Source organism: Mytilus edulis, chromosome 2 (genome assembly GCF_963676685.1).
Source record: "Mytilus edulis chromosome 2, xbMytEdul2.2, whole genome shotgun sequence".
Classification (NCBI taxonomy): Eukaryota; Metazoa; Mollusca; class Bivalvia; order Mytilida; family Mytilidae; genus Mytilus; species Mytilus edulis.
This window is the reverse complement of record NC_092345.1, coordinates 86,164,587-86,184,690: the sequence shown is the minus strand read 5'-3', so window position 1 is coordinate 86,184,690 and position 20,104 is coordinate 86,164,587. Positions and strand designations below refer to the sequence as shown.

At 33.8% G+C, this 20,104-nt stretch overlaps 1 protein-coding gene and 18 non-coding genes across 20 annotated transcripts in view; 18 read left to right on the top strand and 1 right to left on the bottom strand.

Annotated features, from left to right (window-relative positions):
• The first annotated feature begins 20 nt into the window (after positions 1-20).
• Positions 21-92, top strand: Trnae-cuc (transfer RNA glutamic acid (anticodon CUC)). Its single transcript has one exon. It is a non-coding gene; the product is annotated as a tRNA-Glu (tRNA).
• A 394-nt stretch (positions 93-486) lies between these two features.
• On the top strand, positions 487-558 carry Trnaa-ugc (transfer RNA alanine (anticodon UGC)). The gene has a single exon. It is a non-coding gene; the product is annotated as a tRNA-Ala (tRNA).
• A 183-nt stretch (positions 559-741) lies between these two features.
• Positions 742-813, top strand: Trnaa-cgc (transfer RNA alanine (anticodon CGC)). The gene has a single exon. It is a non-coding gene; the product is annotated as a tRNA-Ala (tRNA).
• A 528-nt stretch (positions 814-1,341) lies between these two features.
• Positions 1,342-1,413, top strand: Trnae-cuc (transfer RNA glutamic acid (anticodon CUC)). Its single transcript has one exon. It is a non-coding gene; the product is annotated as a tRNA-Glu (tRNA).
• A 394-nt stretch (positions 1,414-1,807) lies between these two features.
• Trnaa-ugc (transfer RNA alanine (anticodon UGC)) lies at positions 1,808-1,879 on the top strand. Its single transcript has one exon. It is a non-coding gene; the product is annotated as a tRNA-Ala (tRNA).
• A 183-nt stretch (positions 1,880-2,062) lies between these two features.
• Trnaa-cgc (transfer RNA alanine (anticodon CGC)) lies at positions 2,063-2,134 on the top strand. The gene has a single exon. It is a non-coding gene; the product is annotated as a tRNA-Ala (tRNA).
• Positions 2,135-2,662: 528 nt separating this feature from the next.
• Trnae-cuc (transfer RNA glutamic acid (anticodon CUC)) lies at positions 2,663-2,734 on the top strand. The gene has a single exon. It is a non-coding gene; the product is annotated as a tRNA-Glu (tRNA).
• A 394-nt stretch (positions 2,735-3,128) lies between these two features.
• On the top strand, positions 3,129-3,200 carry Trnaa-ugc (transfer RNA alanine (anticodon UGC)). The gene has a single exon. It is a non-coding gene; the product is annotated as a tRNA-Ala (tRNA).
• A 183-nt stretch (positions 3,201-3,383) lies between these two features.
• Positions 3,384-3,455, top strand: Trnaa-cgc (transfer RNA alanine (anticodon CGC)). Its single transcript has one exon. It is a non-coding gene; the product is annotated as a tRNA-Ala (tRNA).
• A 528-nt stretch (positions 3,456-3,983) lies between these two features.
• Trnae-cuc (transfer RNA glutamic acid (anticodon CUC)) lies at positions 3,984-4,055 on the top strand. Its single transcript has one exon. It is a non-coding gene; the product is annotated as a tRNA-Glu (tRNA).
• Positions 4,056-4,449: 394 nt separating this feature from the next.
• On the top strand, positions 4,450-4,521 carry Trnaa-ugc (transfer RNA alanine (anticodon UGC)). The gene has a single exon. It is a non-coding gene; the product is annotated as a tRNA-Ala (tRNA).
• Positions 4,522-4,704: 183 nt separating this feature from the next.
• On the top strand, positions 4,705-4,776 carry Trnaa-cgc (transfer RNA alanine (anticodon CGC)). The gene has a single exon. It is a non-coding gene; the product is annotated as a tRNA-Ala (tRNA).
• Positions 4,777-10,242: 5,466 nt separating this feature from the next.
• Trnae-cuc (transfer RNA glutamic acid (anticodon CUC)) lies at positions 10,243-10,314 on the top strand. The gene has a single exon. It is a non-coding gene; the product is annotated as a tRNA-Glu (tRNA).
• A 394-nt stretch (positions 10,315-10,708) lies between these two features.
• Positions 10,709-10,780, top strand: Trnaa-ugc (transfer RNA alanine (anticodon UGC)). The gene has a single exon. It is a non-coding gene; the product is annotated as a tRNA-Ala (tRNA).
• Positions 10,781-10,963: 183 nt separating this feature from the next.
• Trnaa-cgc (transfer RNA alanine (anticodon CGC)) lies at positions 10,964-11,035 on the top strand. The gene has a single exon. It is a non-coding gene; the product is annotated as a tRNA-Ala (tRNA).
• A 528-nt stretch (positions 11,036-11,563) lies between these two features.
• Positions 11,564-11,635, top strand: Trnae-cuc (transfer RNA glutamic acid (anticodon CUC)). Its single transcript has one exon. It is a non-coding gene; the product is annotated as a tRNA-Glu (tRNA).
• Positions 11,636-12,029: 394 nt separating this feature from the next.
• Positions 12,030-12,101, top strand: Trnaa-ugc (transfer RNA alanine (anticodon UGC)). The gene has a single exon. It is a non-coding gene; the product is annotated as a tRNA-Ala (tRNA).
• Positions 12,102-12,530: 429 nt separating this feature from the next.
• On the bottom strand, positions 12,531-12,602 carry Trnae-cuc (transfer RNA glutamic acid (anticodon CUC)). The gene has a single exon. It is a non-coding gene; the product is annotated as a tRNA-Glu (tRNA).
• A 238-nt stretch (positions 12,603-12,840) lies between these two features.
• Positions 12,841-20,104, top strand: part of LOC139513240 (transmembrane protein 198-like) — a 56,717-nt gene continuing 49,453 nt past the window's right edge. The window contains exons 1-2 of one of the 2 annotated variants that reach the window (XM_071301545.1): positions 12,841-12,976; positions 15,855-15,934. The gene's annotated coding sequence lies outside the window, so the exon portion shown is untranslated. The remainder of the gene's footprint in view (positions 12,977-15,854; positions 15,935-20,104) is intronic. The other variant, XM_071301552.1, reaches the window with a different exon arrangement.

Genomic DNA, 20,104 nt, shown 5'->3' with positions numbered 1-20,104 from the left:
GTTACCCCACTATGAGTAAGTCCCAGGTAGTCTAGTGGTTAGGATTCCGCGCTCTCACCGCGGCGGCCGGGGTTCGATTCCCCGTCTGGGAAGATATTTTTGCGCCTTTTCTCCGGATCGATATTGATATTAATAACGGTATATGCTTCAAACAACTGTTATGTGTACGTGGTCAATGAAAGAAACGGTGTATGTTTGTCCTATCATGCAAATATATACTATATGATTTCCTTTTACACCACCGATACTGTATATAAATTATGTCTTTCTTCAGCTCAATATATAACGAGGCCGACTGATTGATGGTTCATTTCATGAAAAAGAACTACAAAATCTAATGTACTTGCTCAGCAAATTTCAACTGTTAAAGACATAAAGATAACCATCTCGTCTTGGTGCAAGACTTTTTTTTAACAATCAGAGTGGCATATATATATACATGGTATGAAAATACACTACTTAAATTTAATGTTTTATCGTTGTGAAGGGGATGTAGCTCAGTGGTAGAGCGTTCGCTTTGCATGTGAAAGGCCCCGGGTTCGATCCCCGGCATCTCCACTCCTAATTTTTTGTCAATGTAATTGAGTCCACATAAACTATGTCTTTCGTGCACTATCAAGTGAAAAATGTACAGTTAAACATAAGAGAGCATCTCCGACCTCTCGTAGGACACCTACCTGAACACTTGTCCTGTGGTAAAAGGCGGAATTGAAAAGGAAATATTGATGAAAATCCAGGGACGGGGATGTAGCTCAGTGGTAGAGCGTTCGCTTCGCATGTGAAAGGCCCCGGGTTCGATCCCCGGCATCTCCATATTTTTTGGCCGCAGACAAAAGCGCCATCGATAAATCAAAGTAATCTCGCCTACACAATGCTGCTTTGCCTTGAAAATCATAGAAAGCGCAACGAAATGTTAGTGCTGTTTAAACAGCGCACTCGATCGGCACAGATGACTTCAAATTTCAAAATCATTCTTTAGAGGCATGTCTCAAATGCACGCTCAAACATTTCAGGCAAAGCCGAATAAATACCACACTCCCCCTTCCCCCCGACATGTTTTACTTGTGTCACAATATTATATGGATTATAACTTAATTATCGTGAGTCAGAACAAATCGAATGTTAATGTTAATGATTCCAGCCTGAAACAATGCGTTATATAGCGTCGACGGTAGCGACTATTCGCGGTGATTTCGCTGCCTTTTGCAGTTTTAAGTTATTGACATTCTATAGTCTATCTAACGCCAGTCGACATTCCCAATGACGTTGTAACGTACAAAAAGGCATGATTGCTGTTATTGTTGCTCTTTATATGTGTTAAGTTACCCCACTATGAGTAAGTCCCAGGTAGTCTAGTGGTTAGGATTCCGCGCTCTCACCGCGGCGGCCGGGGTTCGATTCCCCGTCTGGGAAGATATTTTTGCGCCTTTTCTCCGGATCGATATTGATATTAATAACGGTATATGCTTCAAACAACTGTTATGTGTACGTGGTCAATGAAAGAAACGGTGTATGTTTGTCCTATCATGCAAATATATACTATATGATTTCCTTTTACACCACCGATACTGTATATAAATTATGTCTTTCTTCAGCTCAATATATAACGAGGCCGACTGATTGATGGTTCATTTCATGAAAAAGAACTACAAAATCTAATGTACTTGCTCAGCAAATTTCAACTGTTAAAGACATAAAGATAACCATCTCGTCTTGGTGCAAGACTTTTTTTTAACAATCAGAGTGGCATATATATATACATGGTATGAAAATACACTACTTAAATTTAATGTTTTATCGTTGTGAAGGGGATGTAGCTCAGTGGTAGAGCGTTCGCTTTGCATGTGAAAGGCCCCGGGTTCGATCCCCGGCATCTCCACTCCTAATTTTTTGTCAATGTAATTGAGTCCACATAAACTATGTCTTTCGTGCACTATCAAGTGAAAAATGTACAGTTAAACATAAGAGAGCATCTCCGACCTCTCGTAGGACACCTACCTGAACACTTGTCCTGTGGTAAAAGGCGGAATTGAAAAGGAAATATTGATGAAAATCCAGGGACGGGGATGTAGCTCAGTGGTAGAGCGTTCGCTTCGCATGTGAAAGGCCCCGGGTTCGATCCCCGGCATCTCCATATTTTTTGGCCGCAGACAAAAGCGCCATCGATAAATCAAAGTAATCTCGCCTACACAATGCTGCTTTGCCTTGAAAATCATAGAAAGCGCAACGAAATGTTAGTGCTGTTTAAACAGCGCACTCGATCGGCACAGATGACTTCAAATTTCAAAATCATTCTTTAGAGGCATGTCTCAAATGCACGCTCAAACATTTCAGGCAAAGCCGAATAAATACCACACTCCCCCTTCCCCCCGACATGTTTTACTTGTGTCACAATATTATATGGATTATAACTTAATTATCGTGAGTCAGAACAAATCGAATGTTAATGTTAATGATTCCAGCCTGAAACAATGCGTTATATAGCGTCGACGGTAGCGACTATTCGCGGTGATTTCGCTGCCTTTTGCAGTTTTAAGTTATTGACATTCTATAGTCTATCTAACGCCAGTCGACATTCCCAATGACGTTGTAACGTACAAAAAGGCATGATTGCTGTTATTGTTGCTCTTTATATGTGTTAAGTTACCCCACTATGAGTAAGTCCCAGGTAGTCTAGTGGTTAGGATTCCGCGCTCTCACCGCGGCGGCCGGGGTTCGATTCCCCGTCTGGGAAGATATTTTTGCGCCTTTTCTCCGGATCGATATTGATATTAATAACGGTATATGCTTCAAACAACTGTTATGTGTACGTGGTCAATGAAAGAAACGGTGTATGTTTGTCCTATCATGCAAATATATACTATATGATTTCCTTTTACACCACCGATACTGTATATAAATTATGTCTTTCTTCAGCTCAATATATAACGAGGCCGACTGATTGATGGTTCATTTCATGAAAAAGAACTACAAAATCTAATGTACTTGCTCAGCAAATTTCAACTGTTAAAGACATAAAGATAACCATCTCGTCTTGGTGCAAGACTTTTTTTTAACAATCAGAGTGGCATATATATATACATGGTATGAAAATACACTACTTAAATTTAATGTTTTATCGTTGTGAAGGGGATGTAGCTCAGTGGTAGAGCGTTCGCTTTGCATGTGAAAGGCCCCGGGTTCGATCCCCGGCATCTCCACTCCTAATTTTTTGTCAATGTAATTGAGTCCACATAAACTATGTCTTTCGTGCACTATCAAGTGAAAAATGTACAGTTAAACATAAGAGAGCATCTCCGACCTCTCGTAGGACACCTACCTGAACACTTGTCCTGTGGTAAAAGGCGGAATTGAAAAGGAAATATTGATGAAAATCCAGGGACGGGGATGTAGCTCAGTGGTAGAGCGTTCGCTTCGCATGTGAAAGGCCCCGGGTTCGATCCCCGGCATCTCCATATTTTTTGGCCGCAGACAAAAGCGCCATCGATAAATCAAAGTAATCTCGCCTACACAATGCTGCTTTGCCTTGAAAATCATAGAAAGCGCAACGAAATGTTAGTGCTGTTTAAACAGCGCACTCGATCGGCACAGATGACTTCAAATTTCAAAATCATTCTTTAGAGGCATGTCTCAAATGCACGCTCAAACATTTCAGGCAAAGCCGAATAAATACCACACTCCCCCTTCCCCCCGACATGTTTTACTTGTGTCACAATATTATATGGATTATAACTTAATTATCGTGAGTCAGAACAAATCGAATGTTAATGTTAATGATTCCAGCCTGAAACAATGCGTTATATAGCGTCGACGGTAGCGACTATTCGCGGTGATTTCGCTGCCTTTTGCAGTTTTAAGTTATTGACATTCTATAGTCTATCTAACGCCAGTCGACATTCCCAATGACGTTGTAACGTACAAAAAGGCATGATTGCTGTTATTGTTGCTCTTTATATGTGTTAAGTTACCCCACTATGAGTAAGTCCCAGGTAGTCTAGTGGTTAGGATTCCGCGCTCTCACCGCGGCGGCCGGGGTTCGATTCCCCGTCTGGGAAGATATTTTTGCGCCTTTTCTCCGGATCGATATTGATATTAATAACGGTATATGCTTCAAACAACTGTTATGTGTACGTGGTCAATGAAAGAAACGGTGTATGTTTGTCCTATCATGCAAATATATACTATATGATTTCCTTTTACACCACCGATACTGTATATAAATTATGTCTTTCTTCAGCTCAATATATAACGAGGCCGACTGATTGATGGTTCATTTCATGAAAAAGAACTACAAAATCTAATGTACTTGCTCAGCAAATTTCAACTGTTAAAGACATAAAGATAACCATCTCGTCTTGGTGCAAGACTTTTTTTTAACAATCAGAGTGGCATATATATATACATGGTATGAAAATACACTACTTAAATTTAATGTTTTATCGTTGTGAAGGGGATGTAGCTCAGTGGTAGAGCGTTCGCTTTGCATGTGAAAGGCCCCGGGTTCGATCCCCGGCATCTCCACTCCTAATTTTTTGTCAATGTAATTGAGTCCACATAAACTATGTCTTTCGTGCACTATCAAGTGAAAAATGTACAGTTAAACATAAGAGAGCATCTCCGACCTCTCGTAGGACACCTACCTGAACACTTGTCCTGTGGTAAAAGGCGGAATTGAAAAGGAAATATTGATGAAAATCCAGGGACGGGGATGTAGCTCAGTGGTAGAGCGTTCGCTTCGCATGTGAAAGGCCCCGGGTTCGATCCCCGGCATCTCCATATTTTTTGGCCGCAGACAAAAGCGCCATCGATAAATCAAAGTAATCTCGCCTACACAAAAGTCAATTTTGTGTCACAAAAGTCAATTTTGTGTCACAAAAGTCAATTTTGTATGCAAATTAGTTCACAGAATTCAAACTAAACTAATTTGCCAACATGAAATTAGAGATAAATGCATATCCTCTGAACCTTTTTCTTGTGTAATTTTGATTACAGACAGAGAAAGAAAGTTATTGCTACAGTACAACAGATGGTTAAAACACTAAACAAGTTAACATTCTTGATGTGAGACAAAATTTAATTGTGGGAGAAAATTCAATTTTGCGTTTATTTTTATGTAGACAAAATTGAGTTTTGTTAAACAGAAGTGAAATTTTAATAAAAGTAATTTTTCACAAAAAAATGAATTTTGGTGTCACAAAAGTCATTTTTATGTCACAACTGTCAATTGTGTATGCAAATTAATTCACAGAATCCAAACTAAACTAGCTTGCATACAAAATTGACTTTTGTCGCCCAATTTTCAAATTCAATTCAATTGTGAGACAAAATACAATTTTATGAGACAAAGTACAATTTTGTGTTTATTTTTGTGTAGACAAAATTGAGTTTTGTTAAACAGAACGGAAAATTTAACAAAAGTCAATTTTGTTGTCACAAAAGTCAATTTCGTATGCAAATTAGGTCACAGAATTCAAACTAAACTAATTTGCATACATGAAATTAGAGATAAATGCATATCCTCTGAATCTTTTTCTTATGTAATTTTGATTACAGACAGAGGAAGAAAGTTATGGCTACCGTACAACAGATGGTTAAAACACTAAACAAGTTAACATTCTTGATGTAAGAGAAAATTCAATTGTGAGAGAAAATTCAATTGTGTGTTTATTTTTGTGTAGACAAAATTGAGTTTTGTTAAACAGGAGTGAAATTTTAAAAAAGTCATTTTTCAACAAAAAAATGAATTTTGGTGTCACAAAAGTCATGTTTGTGTCACAACTGTCAATTCTGTATGCAAATTAATTCACAGAATCCAAACTAAACTAATTTCCATACAAAATTGACTTTTGTCGCCCAATTTTCAAATTCAATTCAATAGTGAAACAAAATACAATTTTATGAGACAAAGTACAATTTTGTGTTTATTTTTGTGTAGACAAAATTGAGTTTTGTTAAACAGAACGGAAAATTTAACAAAAGTCATTTTTTTGTAACAAAAATCAATTTTCTTGTCACAAAAATCAATTTTGTGTCACAAAAGTCAATTGTGTATGCACATTAGTTCTAAATCTAAGAACTAAACTGATCTGTTACATGAAATTAGAGATAAATGCATATTCTCTTAACCTTTTTCTTTTGTAATTTTGATTACAGACGGTAAAAATAAGTTTTTCCCTACCGTACAACAACAGATGGTTAAAAGACTCATCAAGTTAACATTCTGGATGAGTGACAAAATTAAATTTAGCGATTTTTGTGTTTATTTTTGTGTAGACAAAATTTACCTTTGTTAAACAGATTGAAGTGAAAATTTAATAAAAGCTCTTTTGTCGCAGAAATCAATTTTGTTGTCAAAAGTCAATTTTGTGTCTAGTCACCAGTTACCATATTATATAATGGACCAAAATTATCAAGCAAACGACCATTACTACGTCTGAGAATTCTTATGATTTGGTTTTATTAGTTTCTTTTAAAGTTACCCATAGAAAATATTTTCCTAATTTTGTTTACCATTTTCCGATACCTTAGTTGTGATTAGTATTTCTTGGCATTTTTTTCACCTAACCAATATTTTTAAGTTTATCGTGGAAGGTTTTTAAATTACTCAATTATTAAATGTAAACACTTCCGTTATTGGTCATATTATTATAGATATTTATATGCACCTTAAATTTAATATAGTTTGATATTATTTGCTTTGTCTGCTATTCATACAAATATTGATACGGATAGTTATCCATTTTAAAGGACACTTACTCATTCATAGGCTGATAATAAATACAAGAAGAACCAACCTTACCATTGTGTACACCGAATTTCAGAGTACGTGTTGTTGTAGTTTGTCTCATTTGCACAATCAAATTGTAATGAAGAGTCGAAATGGGGTGTCCTTTACATTAAAACAAACAAATTATTTTATCAATAACATACCTTCATACTTTCTATAACGGTTAAACAGAACCGTTCAACCCGCATTACGTTATTATCTCACAACAATCACAGATACAAGGCTAGAAAAGAAAGAAACAAATATGTGGTCAAGTGAAATCTGAAAAGATCTTTTCGTAAGACAAAAATCCTATACAATGTTTGCTACTTAAAAAGATATAACTTTCTTTTAATGTAAATTGGCGAAATATTCAACAATGAAATAAAAAACGATAAGAAAATAAAGGGACAGTTCTCCACTTTATAAAAATTTGAAAATAAATGTTAAATCCAACGGCATTCAATACTTTAAGGTTTCTTTTCTAATACATGTATATAATGTTTATATTTTTACCAACTATTTAAATAAAGGCAACAGTAGTATACCGCTGTTCAAAATGTATGTATGTATGTATGTATGTATGTATGGATGGATGGATGGATGGATGGATGGATGGATGGATGGATGGATGGATGGATGGATGGATGGATGGATGGATGGATGGATGGATGGATGGATGGATGGATGGATGGATGGATGGATGGATGGATGGATGGATGGATGGATGGATGGATGGATGGATGGATGGATGGATGGATGGATGCATGTGCCTGTCCCAAGTTACATATTTTCATGTATTTACATTTTTCTGGGTGGAATTTTAGTAGCCATTTGTCAACCATGCTTCCGTCTTGTGTAGGTAATCTTGAATACTAGCGAGGTTTTGTCTGAGATTTCAAATATTGACATCAAGCGTGCACGAAAGAGGGCCTTTTATGGCCAGCTGATACAAGCTGATGGATTGACAAAAAACTCAAAACTAGATTAACTGTTCTTTCTCAAGATGATAACGTTATCATTCCTTTTCCGTCCATTAATAGGGGCCCTGTCGATGAAAGCATAAAAGGCGTGGTGATGATTATGAATGCACATGGTGGCTCTATAGTTAGACAAACAAAGGGGTACTTCAGAAGAAATCAGGTTCATTTTTTTGCAAATACGACTTTAAATGTGTTTGGAGTCCCAATGAGTGATATGAGTGTGAGAGAGATACATGAGATAGTGCGTAAATTATCATTGAGTGGAGGGCAAGGTTTTGTGCAGTCTGTATAAGAAAGGCAGCTGTACTGTAATTCTGGTAGGTGTTAATGTTGAAGAATGAAAGTTATGTGTAACTGAAGGTGTCACATATCTCTGTTTTGTAGCAACAAGTAAACATACTTGTTTCTAAAATGTATGAAAATTTAGTATTTTATGCATGCTGTAAATGATGCACCTTCTTTTGCTTTTGATTATTGTTCTTTAGTATTTAATAAATTTCAATCTTGCATGTATATTCTGCTCTATTATTATTTTCAAATTTTGTGCAGGTTAAAACCATTTTTAAGCAATATTTTGTACATGTTATAACATGTACGAGGTACTTTTGTACATGTTATAACTTGTATTTTAGCATTGTACAAATTATAACATGTACAATATTTTTGTACATGTTATAACCTTTACAAAATTGCAACTTGTACATGACATATAGATTAAATAAATATTAACACAATAAATCAGCATTAAATAAGTTGGAGAGAGAGAGAGTTAGATATTGTATGGTGTGGAAAAGTTATATAATTATTCAAATTTGGAGAAAAAAAAACAGTCAATATTATCCCTTTTTATATAAAATGTTATTCTTTTGTACATTTTAACAAACTCGTCATAGATACCAGGATTGAAGTTTTGTATTTGCACCAGACGCAGGTTTCGTCTACAAAAGACTCATCAGTCATAATTTTCAAGTGCTTCATGATAACACAACAAATCATTATCATACTTGCAATTGTTTCAATAAAATAAAATGATGTGCATTAAAACACATGAAAAAAGTTAAATATCAAGCTGGCTAAAGTTAAACTGTGACAATCAATCCCCATGTAGCCTTCATATTTCAAAGTCATTTCATTTCTAGTTGAAATCAATCACCAATGAAAACAATCATGAAATACTAATTGGTCTTTATTAATATTTTTCAGGTTTTGATTTAAAAATATGAAATCGTTTGATTGAAGTTTTTATATAGTAGTCTTGTTTGATTTAACTTATCGTTCAGAGTATAGAAACCAGGACCAGTTTATTCAAAAATGGTTCTCTGATATAAATAACTCATCAAGGGGGGAATTTTATTTACACTTCAAAGAAGAGTTTTGCTTAGAACCATATCTGTTAAAATTGAGGCGGGGTCATAGAGTTAATATATGTAAACTAAGGGTGTGTAATACAAAGTTTCCCATTGAAACAGGAAGATGGAGAAATGTACCACGAAATGAGAGACTTTGTCCACTTTGTAAAGCTGGTCTTGGGGATGTGTACCACTATATATGTATATGTACCAATTGTGAAGTTAAAGATTTAAGGGGGAGTTTCATACCTCTATATTATTCAAAATATCCAAACGTTAAAAAAGTACTGGGCATGCTTAAATATTGTAATAATAATGTGCTGTCTAAGCTGTCAATTTTTATTCAAAAGGTAGAAAAGATGCTTGTCTGATTTAAAATTGCAATAAACAAAGATTTATTTCTGAAGATGTATAATATAAAAATGTATACTGAATGTATAATGAAATATGTTTTGATTTATATTGTGCATAATATGCTCCTGTTACGCAGTCTTCTGCGGCTGAGTTTTCTTTAATAAACTATGAAACTATGAAACTATGAAATAGAACAATTAAGACTTACCAGGCTTTTTTTGCAAGGATCGAGGGTAATGATTAAAAAGAATTTACAGCATATACGTTTCATCAAGACAAGTTATGGTAAATATGGTACGGGGAAGTATTTTCTCTACATATTTTATGTTGCTTTGTGTGTATCGACCGTTATATATACCCTGCTTAGGCTAATATTTTCGAGCACTGAATGAAAATTGAAATGAAATGAATTAGACTTGTCTTGTAGCAACGAATTTTGGATGAATCTACTTAAAAAAAATTAACATTTCCTGCTACCAAAAAAGGAATAAAATGACGTTTATTTGTTTACATTCAACCGGCAAGTTTTTTACCCCAAGATGGTACTCAGAATAAAAAACTTTGAGGCTGCTGATTGGATGATGCAGGGATAGAATTATTATAATAAATTATCATTTTTTTTTATTACAAGCCCAATATATATATTTAGCATGTTTAGGTCGAAAGTAAAAGTAAGAATTAGAATATCATATTAAAAAGTTTAAATGATAAAGTTATAATGGATTCCACATATTTGAAATCTTGTAGCCGTTGCTAAATAAGTTCACAAAGCTATCCCACTATGAGTAAGTCCCAGGTAGTCTAGTGGTTAGGATTCCGCGCTCTCACCGCGGCGGCCGGGGTTCGATTCCCCGTCTGGGAAGATATTTTTGCGCCTTTTCTCCGGATCGATATTGATATTAATAACGGTATATGCTTCAAACAACTGTTATGTGTACGTGGTCAATGAAAGAAACGGTGTATGTTTGTCCTATCATGCAAATATATACTATATGATTTCCTTTTACACCACCGATACTGTATATAAATTATGTCTTTCTTCAGCTCAATATATAACGAGGCCGACTGATTGATGGTTCATTTCATGAAAAAGAACTACAAAATCTAATGTACTTGCTCAGCAAATTTCAACTGTTAAAGACATAAAGATAACCATCTCGTCTTGGTGCAAGACTTTTTTTTAACAATCAGAGTGGCATATATATATACATGGTATGAAAATACACTACTTAAATTTAATGTTTTATCGTTGTGAAGGGGATGTAGCTCAGTGGTAGAGCGTTCGCTTTGCATGTGAAAGGCCCCGGGTTCGATCCCCGGCATCTCCACTCCTAATTTTTTGTCAATGTAATTGAGTCCACATAAACTATGTCTTTCGTGCACTATCAAGTGAAAAATGTACAGTTAAACATAAGAGAGCATCTCCGACCTCTCGTAGGACACCTACCTGAACACTTGTCCTGTGGTAAAAGGCGGAATTGAAAAGGAAATATTGATGAAAATCCAGGGACGGGGATGTAGCTCAGTGGTAGAGCGTTCGCTTCGCATGTGAAAGGCCCCGGGTTCGATCCCCGGCATCTCCATATTTTTTGGCCGCAGACAAAAGCGCCATCGATAAATCAAAGTAATCTCGCCTACACAATGCTGCTTTGCCTTGAAAATCATAGAAAGCGCAACGAAATGTTAGTGCTGTTTAAACAGCGCACTCGATCGGCACAGATGACTTCAAATTTCAAAATCATTCTTTAGAGGCATGTCTCAAATGCACGCTCAAACATTTCAGGCAAAGCCGAATAAATACCACACTCCCCCTTCCCCCCGACATGTTTTACTTGTGTCACAATATTATATGGATTATAACTTAATTATCGTGAGTCAGAACAAATCGAATGTTAATGTTAATGATTCCAGCCTGAAACAATGCGTTATATAGCGTCGACGGTAGCGACTATTCGCGGTGATTTCGCTGCCTTTTGCAGTTTTAAGTTATTGACATTCTATAGTCTATCTAACGCCAGTCGACATTCCCAATGACGTTGTAACGTACAAAAAGGCATGATTGCTGTTATTGTTGCTCTTTATATGTGTTAAGTTACCCCACTATGAGTAAGTCCCAGGTAGTCTAGTGGTTAGGATTCCGCGCTCTCACCGCGGCGGCCGGGGTTCGATTCCCCGTCTGGGAAGATATTTTTGCGCCTTTTCTCCGGATCGATATTGATATTAATAACGGTATATGCTTCAAACAACTGTTATGTGTACGTGGTCAATGAAAGAAACGGTGTATGTTTGTCCTATCATGCAAATATATACTATATGATTTCCTTTTACACCACCGATACTGTATATAAATTATGTCTTTCTTCAGCTCAATATATAACGAGGCCGACTGATTGATGGTTCATTTCATGAAAAAGAACTACAAAATCTAATGTACTTGCTCAGCAAATTTCAACTGTTAAAGACATAAAGATAACCATCTCGTCTTGGTGCAAGACTTTTTTTTAACAATCAGAGTGGCATATATATATACATGGTATGAAAATACACTACTTAAATTTAATGTTTTATCGTTGTGAAGGGGATGTAGCTCAGTGGTAGAGCGTTCGCTTTGCATGTGAAAGGCCCCGGGTTCGATCCCCGGCATCTCCACTCCTAATTTTTTGTCAATGTAATTGAGTCCACATAAACTATGTCTTTCGTGCACTATCAAGTGAAAAATGTACAGTTAAACATAAGAGAGCATCTCCGACCTCTCGTAGGACACCTACCTGAACACTTGTCCTGTGGTAAAAGGCGGAATTGAAAAGGAAATATTGATGAAAATCCAGGGACGGGGATGTAGCTCAGTGTTTTCATGAAATGAACCATCAATCAGTCGGCCTCGTTATATATTGAGCTGAAGAAAGACATAATTTATATACAGTATCGGTGGTGTAAAAGGAAATCATATAGTATATATTTGCATGATAGGACAAACATACACCGTTTCTTTCATTGACCACGTACACATAACAGTTGTTTGAAGCATATACCGTTATTAATATCAATATCGATCCGGAGAAAAGGCGCAAAAATATCTTCCCAGACGGGGAATCGAACCCCGGCCGCCGCGGTGAGAGCGCGGAATCCTAACCACTAGACTACCTGGGACTTACTCATAGTGGGATAGCTTTGTGAACTTATTTAGCAACGGCTACAAGATTTCAAATATGTGGAATCCATTATAACTTTATCATTTAAACTTTTTAATATGATATTCTAATTCTTACTTTTACTTTCGACCTAAACATGCTAAATATATATATTGGGCTTGTAATAAAAAAAAATGATAATTTATTATAATAATTCTATCCCTGCATCATCCAATCAGCAGCCTCAAAGTTTTTTATTCTGAGTACCATCTTGGGGTAAAAAACTTGCCGGTTGAATGTAAACAAATAAACGTCATTTTATTCCTTTTTTGGTAGCAGGAAATGTTAATTTTTTTTAAGTAGATTCATCCAAAATTCGTTGCTACAAGACAAGTCTAATTCATTTCATTTCAATTTTCATTCAGTGCTCGAAAATATTAGCCTAAGCAGGGTATATATAACGGTCGATACACACAAAGCAACATAAAATATGTAGAGAAAATACTTCCCCGTACCATATTTACCATAACTTGTCTTGATGAAACGTATATGCTGTAAATTCTTTTTAATCATTACCCTCGATCCTTGCAAAAAAAGCCTGGTAAGTCTTAATTGTTCTATTTCATAGTTTCATAGTTTCATAGTTTATTAAAGAAAACTCAGCCGCAGAAGACTGCGTAACAGGAGCATATTATGCACAATATAAATCAAAACATATTTCATTATACATTCAGTATACATTTTTATATTATACATCTTCAGAAATAAATCTTTGTTTATTGCAATTTTAAATCAGACAAGCATCTTTTCTACCTTTTGAATAAAAATTGACAGCTTAGACAGCACATTATTATTACAATATTTAAGCATGCCCAGTACTTTTTTAACGTTTGGATATTTTGAATAATATAGAGGTATGAAACTCCCCCTTAAATCTTTAACTTCACAATTGGTACATATACATATATAGTGGTACACATCCCCAAGACCAGCTTTACAAAGTGGACAAAGTCTCTCATTTCGTGGTACATTTCTCCATCTTCCTGTTTCAATGGGAAACTTTGTATTACACACCCTTAGTTTACATATATTAACTCTATGACCCCGCCTCAATTTTAACAGATATGGTTCTAAGCAAAACTCTTCTTTGAAGTGTAAATAAAATTCCCCCCTTGATGAGTTATTTATATCAGAGAACCATTTTTGAATAAACTGGTCCTGGTTTCTATACTCTGAACGATAAGTTAAATCAAACAAGACTACTATATAAAAACTTCAATCAAACGATTTCATATTTTTAAATCAAAACCTGAAAAATATTAATAAAGACCAATTAGTATTTCATGATTGTTTTCATTGGTGATTGATTTCAACTAGAAATGAAATGACTTTGAAATATGAAGGCTACATGGGGATTGATTGTCACAGTTTAACTTTAGCCAGCTTGATATTTAACTTTTTTCATGTGTTTTAATGCACATCATTTTATTTTATTGAAACAATTGCAAGTATGATAATGATTTGTTGTGTTATCATGAAGCACTTGAAAATTATGACTGATGAGTCTTTTGTAGACGAAACCTGCGTCTGGTGCAAATACAAAACTTCAATCCTGGTATCTATGACGAGTTTGTTAAAATGTACAAAAGAATAACATTTTATATAAAAAGGGATAATATTGACTGTTTTTTTTTCTCCAAATTTGAATAATTATATAACTTTTCCACACCATACAATATCTAACTCTCTCTCTCTCCAACTTATTTAATGCTGATTTATTGTGTTAATATTTATTTAATCTATATGTCATGTACAAGTTGCAATTTTGTAAAGGTTATAACATGTACAAAAATATTGTACATGTTATAATTTGTACAATGCTAAAATACAAGTTATAACATGTACAAAAGTACCTCGTACATGTTATAACATGTACAAAATATTGCTTAAAAATGGTTTTAACCTGCACAAAATTTGAAAATAATAATAGAGCAGAATATACATGCAAGATTGAAATTTATTAAATACTAAAGAACAATAATCAAAAGCAAAAGAAGGTGCATCATTTACAGCATGCATAAAATACTAAATTTTCATACATTTTAGAAACAAGTATGTTTACTTGTTGCTACAAAACAGAGATATGTGACACCTTCAGTTACACATAACTTTCATTCTTCAACATTAACACCTACCAGAATTACAGTACAGCTGCCTTTCTTATACAGACTGCACAAAACCTTGCCCTCCACTCAATGATAATTTACGCACTATCTCATGTATCTCTCTCACACTCATATCACTCATTGGGACTCCAAACACATTTAAAGTCGTATTTGCAAAAAAATGAACCTGATTTCTTCTGAAGTACCCCTTTGTTTGTCTAACTATAGAGCCACCATGTGCATTCATAATCATCACCACGCCTTTTATGCTTTCATCGACAGGGCCCCTATTAATGGACGGAAAAGGAATGATAACGTTATCATCTTGAGAAAGAACAGTTAATCTAGTTTTGAGTTTTTTGTCAATCCATCAGCTTGTATCAGCTGGCCATAAAAGGCCCTCTTTCGTGCACGCTTGATGTCAATATTTGAAATCTCAGACAAAACCTCGCTAGTATTCAAGATTACCTACACAAGACGGAAGCATGGTTGACAAATGGCTACTAAAATTCCACCCAGAAAAATGTAAATACATGAAAATATGTAACTTGGGACAGGCACATGCATCCATCCATCCATCCATCCATCCATCCATCCATCCATCCATCCATCCATCCATCCATCCATCCATCCATCCATCCATCCATCCATCCATCCATCCATCCATCCATCCATCCATCCATCCATCCATCCATCCATCCATCCATCCATCCATCCATCCATCCATCCATCCATCCATCCATCCATCCATCCATCCATACATACATACATACATACATACATACATACATTTTGAACAGCGGTATACTACTGTTGCCTTTATTTAAATAGTTGGTAAAAATATAAACATTATATACATGTATTAGAAAAGAAACCTTAAAGTATTGAATGCCGTTGGATTTAACATTTATTTTCAAATTTTTATAAAGTGGAGAACTGTCCCTTTATTTTCTTATCGTTTTTTATTTCATTGTTGAATATTTCGCCAATTTACATTAAAAGAAAGTTATATCTTTTTAAGTAGCAAACATTGTATAGGATTTTTGTCTTACGAAAAGATCTTTTCAGATTTCACTTGACCACATATTTGTTTCTTTCTTTTCTAGCCTTGTATCTGTGATTGTTGTGAGATAATAACGTAATGCGGGTTGAACGGTTCTGTTTAACCGTTATAGAAAGTATGAAGGTATGTTATTGATAAAATAATTTGTTTGTTTTAATGTAAAGGACACCCCATTTCGACTCTTCATTACAATTTGATTGTGCAAATGAGACAAACTACAACAACACGTACTCTGAAATTCGGTGTACACAATGGTAAGGTTGGTTCTTCTTGTATTTATTATCAGCCTATGAATGAGTAAGTGTCCTTTAAAATGGATAACTATCCGTATCAATATTTGTATGAATAGCAGACAAAGCAAATAATATCAAACTATATTAAATTTAAGGTGCATATAAATATCTATAATAATATGACCAATAACGGAAGTGTTTACATTTAATAATTGAGTAATTTAAAAACCTTCCACGATAAACTTAAAAATATTGGTTAGGTGAAAAAAATGCCAAGAAATACTAATCACAACTAAGGTATCGGAAAATGGTAAACAAAATTAGGAAAATATTTTCTATGGGTAACTTTAAAAGAAACTAATAAAACCAAATCATAAGAATTCTCAGACGTAGTAATGGTCGTTTGCTTGATAATTTTGGTCCATTATATAATATGGTAACTGGTGACTAGACACAAAATTGACTTTTGACAACAAAATTGATTTCTGCGACAAAAGAGCTTTTATTAAATTTTCACTTCAATCTGTTTAACAAAGGTAAATTTTGTCTACACAAAAATAAACACAAAAATCGCTAAATTTAATTTTGTCACTCATCCAGAATGTTAACTTGATGAGTCTTTTAACCATCTGTTGTTGTACGGTAGGGAAAAACTTATTTTTACCGTCTGTAATCAAAATTACAAAAGAAAAAGGTTAAGAGAATATGCATTTATCTCTAATTTCATGTAACAGATCAGTTTAGTTCTTAGATTTAGAACTAATGTGCATACACAATTGACTTTTGTGACACAAAATTGATTTTTGTGACAAGAAAATTGATTTTTGTTACAAAAAAATGACTTTTGTTAAATTTTCCGTTCTGTTTAACAAAACTCAATTTTGTCTACACAAAAATAAACACAAAATTGTACTTTGTCTCATAAAATTGTATTTTGTTTCACTATTGAATTGAATTTGAAAATTGGGCGACAAAAGTCAATTTTGTATGGAAATTAGTTTAGTTTGGATTCTGTGAATTAATTTGCATACAGAATTGACAGTTGTGACACAAACATGACTTTTGTGACACCAAAATTCATTTTTTTGTTGAAAAATGACTTTTTTAAAATTTCACTCCTGTTTAACAAAACTCAATTTTGTCTACACAAAAATAAACACACAATTGAATTTTCTCTCACAATTGAATTTTCTCTTACATCAAGAATGTTAACTTGTTTAGTGTTTTAACCATCTGTTGTACGGTAGCCATAACTTTCTTCCTCTGTCTGTAATCAAAATTACATAAGAAAAAGATTCAGAGGATATGCATTTATCTCTAATTTCATGTATGCAAATTAGTTTAGTTTGAATTCTGTGACCTAATTTGCATACGAAATTGACTTTTGTGACAACAAAATTGACTTTTGTTAAATTTTCCGTTCTGTTTAACAAAACTCAATTTTGTCTACACAAAAATAAACACAAAATTGTACTTTGTCTCATAAAATTGTATTTTGTCTCACAATTGAATTGAATTTGAAAATTGGGCGACAAAAGTCAATTTTGTATGCAAGCTAGTTTAGTTTGGATTCTGTGAATTAATTTGCATACACAATTGACAGTTGTGACATAAAAATGACTTTTGTGACACCAAAATTCATTTTTTTGTGAAAAATTACTTTTATTAAAATTTCACTTCTGTTTAACAAAACTCAATTTTGTCTACATAAAAATAAACGCAAAATTGAATTTTCTCCCACAATTAAATTTTGTCTCACATCAAGAATGTTAACTTGTTTAGTGTTTTAACCATCTGTTGTACTGTAGCAATAACTTTCTTTCTCTGTCTGTAATCAAAATTACACAAGAAAAAGGTTCAGAGGATATGCATTTATCTCTAATTTCATGTTGGCAAATTAGTTTAGTTTGAATTCTGTGAACTAATTTGCATACAAAATTGACTTTTGTGACACAAAATTGACTTTTGTGACACAAAATTGACTTTTGTGACACAAAACTGACTTTTGTGACAACAAAATTGACTTTTCTGACAACAAAATTGACCTTTCTAATTTACTTTTGTTAAATTTTCCGTTCTGTTTAACAAAACTCAATTTTGTCTACACAAAAATTAACACAAAATTAAAATGTTATTTTGTCTCACAATTCAATTGAATTTAAAAATTGGGCGAACAAATCAATTTAGTATGTAATTTAGTTTAGTTTGGATTTTGTGAACTAATTTACATACACAATTGACTTTTGTGAAAGCAAAATTGATTTTTTGTGAAAAGTGACATTTATTAAATGTTCACTTCTGTTTAACAAAACTCAATTTTTTCTACACAAAAATAAACACAAAATTGAATTTTCTCTCACAATTGAATTTGTCTCACATCAAGAATGTTAACTTGTTGAATGTTTTAACCATCTGTTGTACGGTAGCGATAACTTGTTTTCTCTGTCTGTAATCAAAATTACACAAGAAAAAGGTTCGAGGGTGTGCATTTATCTCTAATTTCATGTATGCAAATTAGTTTAGTTTGGATTCTGTGAACTAATTTGCCTACAAAATTGACCTTTGTGACACAAAATTGTCTTTTGTTACAACAAAATTGACCTTTATGACAACAATATTGACTTTTGTGACAACAAAATGGATTTTTATGACAAAAATGACTTTTGTCAAATTTTCACTTCTGTTTAACAAAACTCAATTTTGTCTCACAAAAAATTGCACTTTGTCTAACACAAAATTGTATTTTGTCTCACAATTGAATTGAATTTGAAAATTGGGCGACAAAAGTCAATTTTGCATGCAAATTAGTTTAGTTAGGATTCTAACTAATTTCCATACAACATTGACTTTTGTGACAACAAAATTACTTTTGTTCAACTTTCACTTCTGTTTAACAAATCTCAATTTTGTCTACACAATAATAAACACAAAACTGTATTTTATCACACAACTAAATTAAATTTGAAAATAGGGCGACACAATTTTGTATGCAAATTAGTTTAGTTTGGATTTTGTGAACTAATTTGCATATACAATTGACTTTTGTGACACAAAATTGACTTTCCCTATCAGTTAACAATGGTCATTTGTGTATGCATATAAGTTTTTATATTTGCATACCTATTTGACAAGATTGAATTTTGTCAATGTGAAAATTGAATTTTACGGAACCGTATTAGCGCCACACAATTTCTTTTTTTAATTTTCCTTCCTATCTTTGCGTTAAACGCAAACCTTTGCGTTAAACGCAAACCTTTGCGAGATAACGTAAACCTTTGCGTTAAACGCAAACATTTGCGATGTAACGCAAACATTTGCGGTATAACGCAAACATTTGCGAAATAACGCAAATCATTGCGTTGTAACGCAAACCTTTGCGAAATAACGCAAACATTTGTTTTATCTTATTTCTTATTAAGATTCAAATGAAACAGCAGTTATTAATGGAGGAGACTGTATATATTAAAATTAATCACCTTTGTAGTCATGCAAAGTAAAATGCTTGAATAATTAGATCCTATCATTGACTAATAATGAGCAGAATAATATAAGGAGATGTGGTATGAGTGCCAATAAGAAAAATCTCCATCTAGGTCGCTATTCGTAAAAGTAAACCATCATAGGCCGAAGTACGGTCTTCAACACGGAGCATTGGCTCACACTGAACAGCAAACTATAAAGACCCCTAAAAACGATATCCATGTTACTTCTAGTATATATAGTACAAAGAAAATTGAGTAAATTGAGGTTATACCAAAGAAAAAAAATAATATAGCTATAACCAAATATAAATATACTTCCAAAGTAAGCTCTCGTCCGCGCTTCATTCAAAATGTACTTCGGTCAACGCTTTTACACCCCAATAAATTTACAAAAAGAAGCATTCAATTCTTAAGTATATCTATTTTAATGATTTGGCCTTGTATGTATGTTTCTTTTTTATCTACTAGTAAATCACAACCGAAATGAATGACAAACGGACATATATACAAAACTTAATGAATAATTGAAATCAAGATATTTGCGTTATATAACGCAAAGGTTTGAGTTGTAACGCAAA